Source organism: Pseudopodoces humilis, chromosome 23, assembly GCF_049639895.1.
Source record: "Pseudopodoces humilis isolate 2021_Gansu_Grassland_sample_001 chromosome 23, ASM4963989v1, whole genome shotgun sequence".
Taxonomy (NCBI): domain Eukaryota; kingdom Metazoa; phylum Chordata; class Aves; order Passeriformes; family Paridae; genus Pseudopodoces; species Pseudopodoces humilis.
This window is the reverse complement of record NC_142222.1, coordinates 6,699,386-6,715,275: the sequence shown is the minus strand read 5'-3', so window position 1 is coordinate 6,715,275 and position 15,890 is coordinate 6,699,386.

The window sequence follows — 15,890 nt, the reverse complement described above, 5'->3', positions numbered from 1 at the left end:
TTGCAACCCTGTGGCAAAATTCCGCAAAAATGGGCCCTGCACAGGGACTGTGCAGTGGTGTGGATGTGATCTGTCCAGTCATGGTGTAATTGCTCTGGCAGGAGCCTCACAGAGCACAGGGAACACCTGCATGTCCAGCACAGTTTGGGACAAGATTACTTGCAAAGCCCAAATGTGTAGTCCTAGTCAAGAAAACCTCTTCATCAGGGAGAACAAAGGAGGCAGAAACATCTCTGGGGCTCATTCCCACCACTTCCTCCTGTCCTCCTGATAAACCAGCCCATTCCCTCCTAGCCTGTGCTGCCGTGCAAAGCTGCATCACACCCCGGCTTGTGGGATTAGCAGAGACCGTGTGTGAATGGGAAAAACCCTCCTGGTTGCAATAGGCACCTCACCCTCTCACCAAGGCATGGCTTGGACTGGCAAATGTGGTCCTGTTAAACTGAGCAGCACCACAAATTATAGCATGCAAACATTAATGGAGACCACACCCTGCAGGAGGAGAGGGAATTGATGTGCAGCAGCGTGACAGGGCCGGACAGAGGCAACGAGACAACAATTTCCATCACACGAAAGCTGCTAATTGGAGTTTAACTTGTCTAACCAGCCCCTCTGCAGCACATCAAGGATAAATTTGCTACCACCCTGGAATTGGTACTCTCAGGTCTGCATTCCTGGGTTGCCAACATTTAACATGTGTTTCAGGTAGAGCCAGGAAGGGCTCTCGTAAAATCGATCTTTAATTGTAAGCAGAGACCTAAGGTGAGAATTCAGCTGGATAATTTAACAAATGGAAGGTTTGAGGATTGGTGTAGTGGAATAAAATTTCATCAAAATCCACAGCTGATCAAATTCAGATCCCTGTGCACAGACTTCCCAGACCCAAACAAGTCAGTGGAATCACTGAGTCTTTGGGACAGAATTCAATTAAGGACACTAAATATTATTTTTGTAATCAGTGAGCTTTCCTGGAATTCTACACAAATTCTGCACAAAACCTAATCTTGCAAACAGGTGCTGTGAGATGCAGAAGACAGGAAAAGCAGCATGGATAAACCAGCACATGTCATCTCTCTTAGGGATGCAGTAGCAGAGATGGAAAGACAGGAATGGGTGATGGCCCTGGTACAGGACAAAAAGAACTTTTCCAGCCACACCTCGGCACCCACACCAGAGATCCTCCTTTAGCCAGCACTGCTGACTGAACAGAGGTCTTCAAACAACCCAGAGAGAGACCCAGTCTGGCTCCTGAGGTGCTGTTGACCCAGAGCTAAACTAATTAGCCTGTTTCCTCTTCAAGTGTTCCCAAATGCTACTTGGCTGCATCACTCCACACTGGAGAACTCTGAGGCAGACTAATTACACTGGCAAATGTTTATTGAAAATTGCACTCAAAAGGTGTGGACTGCAAGAGGTTACCTCCCTCTCTGCACAAGAGGCCTGATTCAAGGCTCTGGGGCAGCTCCCCTTTAAAGTCAGTGTAACTCTGCAAGTGCAGGAAGCATGGAATAGAGAAAAAATAAACTTATTTTTGGCACACAGGCCAGATTCATTTTACCAGCAGTGCCCCTCTGATGCCAGTGCAGCCCAAATGTGGCTGGTGAGCCCTTGACTGGCTCAGATGTGGGCAGGAGGAGGGAAATACCACCTTATTCTCCATTGACAACAGCCCAGAGGCACAGCGCAGCCAGAATTTTAAGCAGCTAAAATGCTAAGCATCGAAGTGAGACTCTGTCCCAAAACTTCCTGTGGGTTACATTTGCACCTCAGTTTCTCTACCTGTAAAATAATAATTACCCAACACACCAGTTCTTGTAGGACTTAATTAGCACTTGTCAACCTCTTAGAGCTCCTCAAGGGAAGAGGAGCTGTGCACCACAAAGTACTAATTAATGGACAGAGCCTTTGGAACAAAGTATATGATTCTGTTGTTGTCAGATCTAATAGAGTCATAAAAAAACAGGGCTGGAAGGGATATCAAGAAGTAACCTAGGCTGTTCCCCTGCCCTGAGGCATGATCAAGTACATCTAAATCACTCTTGATAGATGAATACCCCTAAATCTTGGGATGCTCAAGCTGTGGATTAAAATAGCTAAAGATGGGCTCATGTTACCGTGGCTCTGCTGAGCACAGACACTCCCTCACATGGGGCCTCTCCAGGGTTCTGCACTGGCCTGGAAGAGGCTTTGCTGCACCCACAGTGAAGGTACTGAGCTTTCTGAGTCCTCATTTCCTCCAGCTCAGGGAAAGAAAAGCCCCACATCATCAGGGGAGCCCCAAACCTCTCAACTGGAATTGATGAGATTCTCAGAGGGAGAAAAACTGGGAACAAAGCGGAGAGGTGAAGGATCTGCTGGTGGCTGTGAGGAGCTTCAGCCAGATTCAGAAAATGAGCACAGGTCACCCCAGCCTCACACATGGCTGGATTGCAAGACTTCCATTCCATAATACTTTCTGATCATTTCTGTTGCATTTTCCCCACTTTTCTCCCCTCTATGCAGTCCCAAGAGTCCATCTAAAATAGCATTTGGAGTAAGGTATCATTCAGATGTGGCTTCTGAAGCATTACACAGCCTTAAGTGCAAAATTCCTTTTTCTAAATCTACACAGAGATATTTTAGAGGATTTTGTGAAATATTTTAATTGTAAAAATGTGTCAATTCAAGTCATTTTTCCAAGACATACATGCAAAGTACAGTAGGAGATACCTTTTATTTGATTAACTTCATACAGGAAAGCTTTTGAAACTTATACTTTCTTCATCAGCCTGGTAGATAAAAGCTAAGCCAGGCAACTGATACAGCAGTGCAGAAGTTTATTAAATTAACCAATTAAACTGAGGCAATATACAATTTACAGAGGCCAAGGCAAACAATAGAAGGTGGAACACACTCCCAGGGCTGAGGCGATTGAGTTGTGTCAGCATTTCCATTATGAAGCTACTTCAGAGTTATTGTGGGATGTGTGTAATAAAAAAAAAAAAAGAAAACCACTGAATTCAGTCATTCTTAGGGATTCCCAGACATGCCCAGGCGGATGGAAGAGCAAGATGCAAACCAGTTTTTCCCTAATTTTGTCACTGAAATTAGAAAGGAGGTGTGGCCTGGGGAAACAGGTTGGCAGTTCCAGGGGAAACAAAGGGAGGCTGGTTCTGCACGGTGCCTTGCTCCTGGCTGGGTGAGAATATGACCATAATGAAGGTGATTAATCAAGTACAGCATGCTTGTGTGGGCTGAGACAGAGCCTGCCCAGTAACAGAGCCCTTTATGGGGATGCAGCAGCATCCTGCCCTCATCCCAGCCACCTCACACCAAGACAAATCACAAACACAGCAAAACTGTTTGTGTCCCCAGAGCTGAGCCACACAGCTATACCTGACCCATGGATTTGTCACCTCTCCAGTGCTGAACAGCAACCCAAGGGAATACTTTTCACAACAGGGAGAATCAAGTGTGAGCTGAGCTCCCCCAAACATTTGGGTGGTTGGCATCAGGTCCAAATCCCAGTTTTAAAGGCTGCTTCATCCCTGTATAAACAGCACAGATTCGTGTGTAGAATCAGATCAGGTTCTTTGGGTAACAAAGATCAGATTCTTTGGGTAACAGAGTTCCAGTGGTTTCACATTGCATTTTGCTGCACATGAAAACCTTTTCACGAGGTGCAAACCTTTTCACACAGGGAAAAAATAAAGGGGAAAAAAAAAAGAAAAGGAAGAAAAAGAGACCAATATGGAAACACTGACACCACATTTACTGTAACAGCCTGATCAGCAGCAACTATAATTCTCCTTCAAAAGGTTACACCCACAATGCTTTCTTTGGCCTGTGTACCCTGTATATTGCCTTGGTCTAACTGGTTCATTTAATAACTTTCAGAAGTATTTAGTTGCCTGGCTCAAGCAGTTGGACACAATTTTAAACCAGGTAGCCTGACATGTGACCACAAGTTGTTCTTGGGATGGCATCTCCACGGTTCAGAGCAGCATCCCAGCTCTGCTCCATCTCCTCTCTGGAAACCAAACTAGCCCAGCTCAGTTCACAGCAGCACAGAGCAGCCACAGGGCTCTGGGGAGGGGAGCAGATTGACAAATGAGGGGTAAATTGAATTAGCTGAACCCCCCTGGTGTTGCAGCTCTGCAGCAGAGTTTAAAGGAGCGCTGGGAAAGCACAGGGAGGGTTGGGAAGAGGAAGGATGCCATGGCAGATAAGGACCAGCCTGGAACCCAGGAGACCCACTGCTGTTCCTGCCTTTGCCAGTGGCCCACCACATGACCCTGAAGAAGCAACTCAGTGTGCTTTTTTCCTTTCCCCTGTTGCTCTTTTTCTGCTATTATAATGATATTTTCCATGTGATTTCATCATCCTGTTTGTACAAAATATGTATTTGCATAATCTCACACAACAAGGCCCTGATCACAGCTGGGGCTTCTAGACATAAAAGTTATGAAGAGACATATTAGCAAATTCAGTGTGTTTCAATGCCCATTGTGAGTGTTTCGTAACCAACACTGGAGATTCTACTGTGTTGTTTTGCCAAATGACACAGGACAGAGGAAGGTCCTGCATGGAGAATGTTGGCTGATCCTACTCCTTGCAGGCAGGACCTGAGGGGCATCATGGAGATGGAAAAGGAATTAATTATTTTTTAGGCTAACAGCAAAATCCTAGAATAGCTGTATAGCTCCAACAGCCCAGTACAGACATTTTTCTCCAATGTCACCAGATCTTTTTATGGGATGTTGGTGCCTTCAAACCCAAATTCATTGGTTTGGCCTCACATGGACACACTATTCAGTCCTAATCTAACCAAAGGCTATGACTGAAAGAATTCCTCATGGATCATTCCCAAAATAAACATGATTTCTGCACAGTGTGTCTCCCTTCAGCCTCATCTCCAAAATGGTGAACAGTGAATGAAGAGGGGAAAAGAAATTTTAAGACAAGTAGTGCCCAATCTCACATTCCCCAGGTTTGCAGTGAACAAATGTGTGACCAGAGAGCTGCAAGTAAAGGAAAAGGAATCTGAGCCAGCACCAGCAGGAGCTGAGCTGGAGCCTCAAGTCCCGGCAGTAGCAGTGGCAGTGCCCCAAGAACAATACTTAGAAGGAGTAAGGCAGTGGCAGCAGCCCCTGGGGCTGTCCAAGACCTAGAAATCCCATCCTTCACCCAGGGGAAGGTGCAAGATTCCTGGTAGCACCCAGGAGTCTGGTCTTGCAACCTTCAGGAGGGAGAAAAACCAGCTGTGACTTTTATCCCCTTCCAAAGCCCCACAGATCTCCCCAAAACGGAGGTAGAACGACGACACCGGCAGCAAATGCTGTTGAACAGGAAAGAAGCAGCATTTTCAGAGCTTGGATTTTTGACATTTGTCCTGTGAACTTAACTTAAACGCAGATTAGATTTGGATAAGGCAGTTCCACACAGGCCAGGAAAATAATGGATATGCAAGTTATCATCATCTACCTAGCAATTCCTGAGGGTCTTGAAGGTTCCTGCAAAGCACCCACTTGCACAGTGCCAGGAATCCTAACAAAGTGTCACAATTATTCCAAAGATAATCAGATGGACAAGTGCAAAAGCAACTTGTTCAAGAGTTTATTGAGTCAGTGACAGAATTTGGGACACTCAATCTTCACCTGGTGTCCTGCATCCCCACCCCTGGTTCCCCAGTGCATCCACAGTGCCAAAGAGCTCGATCCAACCAAGCCTGTGCTCACCTGCTCCTACTGAGCTCAGTGGAAATTCACCACAATTTCTGCAAAATTCACAGTTCAGGTTCTTGCCAGAACATTGTGGCATTCCCTGCACAACTGCAGCAGCCACAGTTGGGAGCTGGGATTGCAGCCCAAGGTGCTGTGCAGCACAAGGTGCTGCAGCCATTCAGAATAAACCCTCTCACACTGAACATTCCTTCCCTGCACGCTCCAGCTGAAGCTGGATGTTCTCTTCCAGATCTCAGTACCTGGGGGAGGGTTTGTTGTTTTTCTTTACCTATTTTGAAACTCCTTAAATTAAAATTGGATTGAGTCAAATCCCCGTTCCCTTTGGTGATTTGCTGCACAGGCAGCTGGGACAAAGCAGGCTTGGATGTCAGATTCCTGGTGCTTTAACACAACAGGGCCATTTCCCCCCAAGTATTTCTCTAAGAACTCAAAGATTTCCTTCTCCAGAAACACCTGAGCAGAAATTACTCACCCACCATGTCAGCAACTGGCACAGACCTCTCAGCCCTCATGCCAAGGCTACATTTATATTGTTGAAATACTGAAGAGGGGAATTTTCCTTCTGTTGCTTCCAAAAAGGCTTGTCCATCTCTGTTTCATAGAAACATTGAATGCCCTGAGCTGGAAGGGACCGACAGGGATCATCCAGTCCAGCCCCTGCACAGACACCCCGATAATTCCACCTTGTGCATCCCCAAGAGCATTTTCCAGACTCTCCTGGAACTCTGGCAGCCTTGGGGCCATGCCCATTCCCTGGGGAGCCTGGGCATTGCCCAGCACCCTCATGGGATGACCTTTCCCTTGTATTTTGCATAAATAATGGCCTTATGCCTGTTTTTGTTGAGAGGTAAAAGATAAATTGGGGTAAAGCATTTGTAAGACCAGCCATACAGAAAAGCAATTTTTTTCAAGCTCATGAAACATGATAATGCATCTATCCTTAATCAAATCACTTTTTATTTTTTCTGCCTGACTTCCTTCAAAAATACTGCATATATATATGATCATGGTGTGCATGAGCATGCATCTCTAATAACTTTTGAATGAGTTGGTTGCTTTCAGCCCAATTTGAGAGCAAGACAGGAGTTTCAGAGCTGTCACATTGCCACAAGTTTCATGAAAACAGGCTACTGGACAGAAAAGAGAGATCCAGAGGCTGGAAACATGCAGAGTGAGCTCAGACAGCACAAAAATGACATTGTAAAGGCACTGACACTTGGAAGAGCCTCCATGGAAAGTTACAAGCAGCCAAGAGATAGAAAGTCACAGTACACCAAGTCCTACCTGAATATTTATTCTGAAGGTCATCATAACAAAAGTCAAAAAAATGACTGGCCTTCAAGATACAGCACTCAAAGGAGCAGGCAGGACAGCTAAATACTTCAAAGGAAGCCTACAAGCAAAAGTCTTATTAATTTTAACTAAATCCTGGGCTGGACACTCCTCTTACACCCATGTAATCATTAATTTCAGAAGAGTGACTCCTGATATACCCCATGGTAAGCCCCAGATCATACAAATCCACTCTTTATTGCCTGAGCAGTGCCGTTGAAAATCAATAGGATTACTCATAATGGTAAAGTTAAGCACCTGTGAAAGTGTCTGCAAGACTGAGGCCTAAGGCCTGGTCTAGGCAGAGCTTTTGTACTTGAAAACCTGGTTCACTTAAAGGTTTGTTTTGTTTTTGGTTTTATTTTTAAAGAAAACAACAGAATAATTAAAGCCATACAACCACTTTAAAATGGACACATTTTTATTGCTGTAATGGGAACTTCCAACAGCACAGCCATTCGCAGGACAGTTGTGCTGCTCCAACTGCACTCCTGGTGCAGGGAATTGTGCCAGCCCAACTTCTACACCTTGAGCAGCTCAAGGAGCAGTGCCAGCCCAGCTCTGTCTGCTCAAAGCTCTCCAGGTAATTCATGGAAAAGCACCTGAAGGAACAAGCAAGACCCCATGTTTGAAGGGCATTTGGTCTGGAGCCTGTCAAAAAGTATGATTTTTTTTTAATTTTCTCTCTCCATAGTTTTCTTGCTCTCCTCTGGGTGTTCACCCATAGGGAAAAAAAGCAACACCGAACACACCTAAGAAACTTTTGAGTCAGACTTTCATGTGTGCAGAATTAAGGAGGGTGAAAAAGATCAAGATTGCCCCACAAGAAGACAACAAAAAAGGAGTGCGCATTCTGTGGAAAGCACCACAAACTTTAGGAGATGCCAGGAGGAAGAGGGGGTGGAACAGTGAACTAACATGTCTGGATTGCTAAGAGGTTAAAAAAAATGTCACACTTTCAAAGAAGAAAAAGACAAAAGACATTAAGAGTAAACAGGAAATTTGGGAAATCTATTTCACTCAAAGTAGCTAACATCTGGAATAAATTGTCAAGAACTTAAGACCATCAAAGCAAAGTATTAATGAGGTTAAGAGGCAGCTAGGCTGGAGGAGGAGACTGAAGAACACAGGGACAAAGGAAAGAGGTGGAGCTGAGAGAAACCTGGAGGCAACAGCCTCGCTAGCCAAAGGGCTTTGTTTCTCCCTCTGCCCAATACTTCCTTATCTCCTCATTGCTCCAGGGGTAAAATACGGGGGGTTTCTGCTGGTTTTTGTTTTATGGAAAGGAAACTATTCTTTTTTTTTTTTTTGTCCCCATTAAGAATTCCATGCTGGGATCCATGACATGATACGTCATTGTTGAGCCTCCCAATGCTTAACTCAGAAAAGCACAAGAAAACCAAACACATGCTAGCCCTTCCACCAAGCAGAGCTTCCTGAAATCTTAAGTCCTCATCCCTCCCTTTCACACTTCAAATTAAGAATAATTCTTACTTATTTGTTAACATTACCAAATGTTACTTAAAGATGAAAAACACCATCCCTTTAATCAAAGGATTTAGCAAACATCTCCATGGATTCAAAAGCTGTCTTTTAAAACTTTTTGGTTTAAAGTAATTCAAAGCAGGCTAAACACCACCTTTAAAGATGACAAAAACCAGTAGGCATAAATGAATAAGGAGTCTAAGAAGGAAATACTTAGCATGACTTATCGTTTAATATCCAGATCCCTCTCTAGTAGGGATAATCAGAAAGCTATGTTGGCCCTTAACTCAAAAGAAGGGAATGGTCTTCCATCTCTGCCTGGACTGTTATTAACTATATTGGTTACATTCATGGTCATTAACATCCTTTAAAAGATGATCTTGGGATTTCACTTTCCACCTCCCATTATTGAGCAATGGAATATTCATAAAACAGTAGAAGGAAACAACTCAGAAGAAAAAGAAAAGAAAGCCTCCAAGTTCCCAACCCTGCTAGTTAAATTACACTAAAGCAAGGATTCAACAGCAAATTGATTTGGGAGCAGCAGGATATATGCACACACATGAAAAAGCATGCTGGGGGGGATGGAGAACAATAAAACATGCACTTGCCTGTCCTCTGCTCTAATAACCACATGCAAACTTCAGCCAAGCCTGACAGAGTGGGAGAGGTTTCAAAGATATGAAGTTCCTGTGGGTTTCACAGTGCAGGCAGCTGGAGAGAGGACGAAGATGCACTCGAGGGCTCCACCAAACTCAAGTGTTTATGAGACACAAGAGAATCCACCCCAGCCTTCATTATGGTCTAATAGCACAGGGCTCTCCCGCTGTTTGTTATCAACCCGGCACCCACATCTGAGGAGTCAATGTTTTATTGGGAACATCTGCTCTTGTCTTGATGAGAGCAGCTGAAGCTGTGCCTCAGCCTCAGCTGCTTCTCCATTAGCTGTTCCCAAATCCATAGCTGCCCCTTTCTGCCCACAGGGAGCCAGCAGGGCTGGTGGGAGGTCACAGGGAAGGCTGAGGGGCATTTCCTCAGAGCCCCCCATGCTCCCACACACTGTTGGGGCTTTATTTTTAACCTAAAGTTCAAGAAATGTGCCTTGGTACTTGCAAGGAGCACTGAGTGAGGCCATAGGAGTTTTGAATGGCTGGACACATTCGATGTGCCTGAATTTTTTGGTGAATTTAGCCACCAGCATAGTGGTCATGAGAGGAGGGGTGACCTCTTCAAGGCAGTAGTTCATACCCAGCACATCACTGCAGAGATCTGAAGTGACCTCAGATCTGTCCCTCACTACACTGAATGTAACAAAAGCACCAAAAATCCTATTCCTCACATCAGCCCTTCCACAAAATACCCACAGCAGTTAAACTGGCCCAGGCCTCTTATTTTCCTCCCAGTGCTAACGTGGAAAATCAGTGACAGCAGGACTTTGAGGAACCTGGCTCCATTTTTTGCACTGTTTTTACCTGGAGATTTAAACATAACTAGAGGGATCTATCTGGAATAAAAATAAGGAATTTTTTTCCCCTCCTTCAGCCGGGTACAGGCCATAGGCACACACTGCCCAGCACCCCAGGGCTTCACCCATTGCAGCAGGCACAAAACACAGGAGATCTTTAACAGTAAAAGCAGGTGGTTGTTTTTCCAGGGACTTTAATGAGTGTTGTAGTGGCTGGAAAAGGTGATAAGCTTTCTATGTTATACGAAAAGCCAGGGGGTTACTTTATGTAATCAGCCACAGCTGACTAAACAGGGCACTGAAAGTCACTCACAGCCAAGGGAAGACAAAACAACAAAACCCCCACAACCTCCCCGTCCCTCCTCCCCAAAGAACCCATTCCCCAGGCACAATCCCTGGGCTGTTCCAAGGCCTCCAACCCCTAATTAAAATTCTCCTTGGAAGAAAAAAAAAAAAAAACAGCTTACCTTGGCTGTGCGAGGCCCTCAGCTGAGCCGAGGCCTCAGCTCCACCTTGGCTGTGAGGGGACATGGAGCAGCCCCGGGATGAGCCCTCCTCATCCTCTCTGGCAGCTTCCTCGGGGCAGAGGAGCCCCTTGCCATTAACAGCCTCCTGTTAATTAACCTGTAGGGCTGGAGGAGCACCGGGTGTGGGACAGCTCCTGGTGCCAGCTGTGCTCTTCTTCCTTAGCTACAGGAGTGCCGGAGCTGAGAGAGAGGTTTCAAACATGCTGCATTCAGTACTTGCCAGCTGCCTTCAGCCGCAGCTCGAAGGCATTGCAGTATTTAACAAATCGGGATTTGAATTTAGCAAACCTGAAAATATTTCCCATGGACTCAGGAGCCTGTAGTTTGGTGTAAAAAGGCAGGTGGAAAAGCTCATGTTGGCCCCAGGGAGAGGGGCCCTGGGCAGAGCCCTCAGCTGGAGGCTCAGTGTGGGAAGGTAAAACCTGGTGGCATTTGGTGCCACAGCAGAGAGGGGTCACTGCCAGCAGCCAGGCTGGGACAGCCTGCGGGGCCACATACGTGTTTCACCTTGGAACAAAACTGGCCTTTTCCACCTTTTCCAGGGCTGTAACACACTGCATTTCAACATTACCTGTTTGTACAAACCTGGATGAACTGTAACACCAATTTAAAAAGAAATCACTGGTATTCCCATAAGGCTTTTTGTAATTCCAGACAAAATACCGATAACCTGTACTGCTTCAGCACTTGGTTCACACCAGTATTATTTTTCCAAGCATTAAGTTCTGTCACAGCCTCTTCACTCTCAGCCTGGCTGGGGAGGGGCACGATCCTTGCTGAAACTGGCTAATGCCTGTTCTGCAGAAAAAAAAAAAACAACAACAAAATCTTTCTGGCTGCTAATCTGCATCCTTTTTACATCGATATCTTAAGGACACTGGCTTACCAGGAAATTCATGGAGATTTATCTCTTGCTGGCCTGTTAGAGGAAGCCTCTCCCCATCCCACCCTACTCTCTGGTCATGAACTTTCTGCTCATCACAGCTGTGGTGGTACCTGCAGCTTCCAAACCTTAAAGGGACCAGGCTGTTTGGATCTCCCTTCACTTTTACATAAGTCCTCTTATCCCAGGAAGGGGCAGCTGCTGTCTTTTAATCATTATAAAACAAAAATTCCTGCCTGGCCTGGCATCTGAGCACTGTATTCTTGCTGAAGCAGCTGACCAAACACGAACTTGCTCATATATTTTGCAAAAAAATTTATGTTTCTCAGGTCAACATTAAGCAATCATTTGAACTGAAAAGGACAGTAACAAATGGCAACAGTTCACCAGATAAGGACTCAAGGAGGTATTGCCATGCTTGACCTTAAATACCTGAGTTAGCATTCCTGGGCTCCTGCTTTACAGCCAGTGGGGTTGGACAGATGCTTGCTGGGGCTGAATCAGAGGAGAGAGGAGCTTAAGTGCCACAAAATGCCTGTTCAAGGAGCTCTCCCTTCACCTCTGCAGAGAGGAGCCTGCTTGAATATACACCACATGAAAGTGGCCAAAGTGAAGTCAAAACACATGAGAATCCCCCAAGTTCCGTAACTCTGATAAAACTTCCCAGATTTGTATGTCAGGAAACTGTTGTTTCAAACTGTGCCCACATGTGATTCAAGGATCCAGATTTTGGCTCCTTCCTATGGCTCCCAAAGTCCTGAGTTTGGAAAAGGGCTCCATAGCAGGGAAGGGACCTCAGCTGCTGCAGCTGGACAGACAGCTCTGCACAGAGCAACATCCCAGGAGTGCTCCTTCAGGAGCTGGGAGCTCACGTCCTGGGCTCAGCCATGGCCATGGCATTTGGAGATTTTTCTGGTGTAAGCCATGTGCTCTCCTTTGGAATCCAGATGGATTGCATATAATCCAACTGGATTGAAGTTGTTTTTTCCCCCCTTCACAGTGGGAAATCCCTTCTCCTTGGGCATGAGCGTTGTCATGGGATGGCTCAGAGACATGTGGCTCATGGACATCCTGCTGGTGACCACCTGAATTCAAACAGACTGAGGAGGAAATGAGGGGAGGCCCAAAGGTGCAGAACTTTCTCTGTACCTGCAGGCAGGTTAAGGACTGGTGCCTCCCTTCCTGTGCATGGACATTGCTGGGAAGAGCATGGATTTGTTGTACTCAGTCCCATCACCCAGGTCATTGATGAAAATGTTAAATACTTTTGGCATTGTTTTCAAATAGAAAAAGGAGGCTTCAGACAATCTACACCTCGCTGGCATTCCTGTAAATTCAAGGTATGTCCTCAGATAACCCCTGCTGGCACATTCCCAGAGTAACAGAGGCAGAGGGAATCAGATCTGAGGAAATTTCTGGGATAGACAGAAGAAGCTACAGGGGGATCAGAAACAAGCAGTTATTAAGGAAGAGAGGTCTGGAATAAACTTCTACCCACATTGCCTAGAAACATTCATAACCTTCAGTGCTGCTGAATCACAGAGGGGGGATTGGTTTGTTTGGCTTTTTACAGACAACCAACCTCTGCAATAATTATTCCAATCTTGCTGGTGCTGGAATTTTGTGTCCAAGTTGGCATACAATGTTTAAAAACAAAATATGCACAAATTTAAGGTAATCCTAAAGAGAGCAAGAAAAATTAGGAGTGGAGAAAAGATTACTGGGAGGAAAAGTTGGAAAAAGAATATTGAAAAAAGAAAACTAAACAGGCTTCCACTGTGCTAACGTCATTACAGAGAGGATGCAAAGGATGAAATTGGCTTAATTTGCAGACAGAAAGATTTAGGTTAGGGGGAAAAAATGCATAAATCTAAGGCTAGTTTTGGACTTGAGGCTACCTACAAAGTTTAGACAGGTCAGACAAACGTTTGTAACAGCAATCCTGCCTCTAAGCAGAACAACAAACTGGGGGAGCTCATGAGAATCTTTCTCTACAGTCTATTTCAAAGGCTGCTCTACCCTTTCACAAGGTTTCAGAAAGGTTTATGGGATTAAACTTTCAAGAGTTAATAAAATACATTATCAATTCTACCCCGCTTCTTTGTTTTTTCCCATCCAAATAGTAATTGTTTGTGAAAGGACCGACACTGAAGAGCAACTGCCAGGGTTCATGCAAGTTCAGTTCCCATTCGATCATTTTAATGATGCTTGGTGAAAATTTGTTTTGTGGAACTAATCTGAGCTCTTTGTTCCCTTTGGTTATTTGAATCTGCATCCAAACCCCATGAGCACAGCCCTATGTCCCCTTATGAAAATGGAGATTGAAATGAAATTGGGGTTGATATAGGCTTGTTTTGAATCTTGAATATTTTCATGATGTTTATGTGAACATTTGTCCTTCCCCTTTATAGAAGGGGGAGCATGACAACACCAGATTTTCTTGCATGATGGTCCAAGGGTCCAAGGTACAACCAGATTGGTGGCATAGCCCAATCCAAAGATATCCTCAAGCAATCTGCAACAGGCTCCTCAGCTGCATTGCCCTTGAAGTGCCAAAAATCTGGGGCAACAGACAAGGAAAAAAAAAGTAAGAAATGGATTTTGAACCAAGATAAAAGTGCAGCAACAAGGAAGGAGCAGAACTGCAAAAAGCCTGAAGGCACACAGGGTCAGATGGAACCCGGGGCTTTGTACAGCCACAAACCACTTCAGAGGGTCTTGAGAGCTCTGGTGGTTGGGAGCACCCTGGTGGTGTTTCACTGTTTGGTGCTGCAGGGCATCACAGCTGCACCTTGGTTTGGTCCCACCAGGAATCTAAGGGAATTTGGACTGAATTCCAAGCAGAGCCTCTGGTTTAGCTTCCTCCAAAAAAGTTACCCAGGTTGCTCAAGGTAAGGGCAATCAAGCGATTCGCTTCAAAATTGCAATGCTCCAAACTAAACCTCTCATGGTAAAGCCTGGCTCAACCTAATCCATGCTCAGGTGGTCCTGCTTTCCATCTTCCCCACAGCTCCCTGCTCCTGCCCCATCTGTAGGTGTGAGGGAGCAGCAGGGCAAGGTAAAGTGACCTCAGCAATATCCAAACACAGCTGAACTGAAGAGGAATGTCAGCTCCCAGAGTCCAGCAAGGAAATTTAGGGAGGAAGGAGATTTCTTCTCAGTCAGCACCTGCTGTGTGTGTTTGAGCCCTAGTGCTGACTGGAGGGAGGGAAGGGGAGAACTGGAACTGCTCAGACCAGACTCCCATCAGCCTGAGAAGTCACAGAGCTGCACTGGAAGAAGTCATGCAACAGTTACAGATGAAGAAAGGATTCATCACAAATTGCTTTGATGGAAAAGTGTGACCTCATCTTTCAAGAGCATTATCATCCCCCAAGTTTTTGCCTACCAGCTTGCATGAGGAAAAGTAAATCTCTCTAGATTGAAGGCCAAAGGTAAGCCTGTGTGCTGCTTCATCTCCTCTTCAGCCTCATTCTGAAATCTTTACACAGTGTAAAAACCATAAGCACTGTCTGACATCTGATGCCTGAGTGACTTCAGCTAAGTACTCATCTGGTGGGGAATGTGATTTTGTGGTGCTTATACAAGGTAGCATTACGCTTTGTACATGTGTTTGTGCCACATGAGAGCATTTTACAGACCCACCTCTCAAGAAACTTCCAAATTAAGTCTGCAAATGAAACATCCATTTTGCAGCCCTCACCCATGAGCAGCTCAGCTCTTTGCTGAGAGGAGCTGTCACTTCCTTGGGTCTGCAGAAGAGCCTAAAGCAGAAGCTCATATATAAATCATCTTTTTGACTGTGCCAACAGAAAATTCTCAACCTTTGTGACCTCCCACTGCCAATCTACAGCCCCATCACATGGGCAATGGTCATGGACCTGTGAGGAAAAACCTTCTGGGGAGAAAAAACCCATTGTTGGAAACAGTGATAAAAGCTGGGCTTGTCCAGGAGAGCTCTGCTGGTGAGTGAGCCAGGAGGTGGAAGGACAGGTCGTATGGACTCTTGAATTGCAGGAAGATTTCTAAGCCACCAAAGCCCAGTGGAGCTGCTCTTTGTGTTGGGAGGAGCAGCTCTGGGTGTTGCTTCAATTGTTACAGGAACAGGTGGCAAAAAGTGCTAAAGCTTTGTCCACATCTTCAGCAAGATTTGTTCAGGCAAGGAGTGAATTTTGCCCCAGCTGTGTCCACTGATATTTTTAAAAGAAGTAATTCCTACTCGATACAATTGGGAATCAACTTGTTATATTGGGAAAACAGTGCTGGTGCAGGAACATTCGCACAGGGACAAGGGGAGGTTTTATTTTATGAATTTTCTGTGTGCTAAGAGCCTTCTCACTCCAGTTGTTCTCTATTATTGAAGTGCACAGAGTACAGGATTTTGCTGGAACGACAGAAAATGCAGGTGGGGTGAATGTCACGTCTCTGAGTCATGCAGATGTTAGAGCTTTCTCAGGGAATTTCTGCCCCTCTTG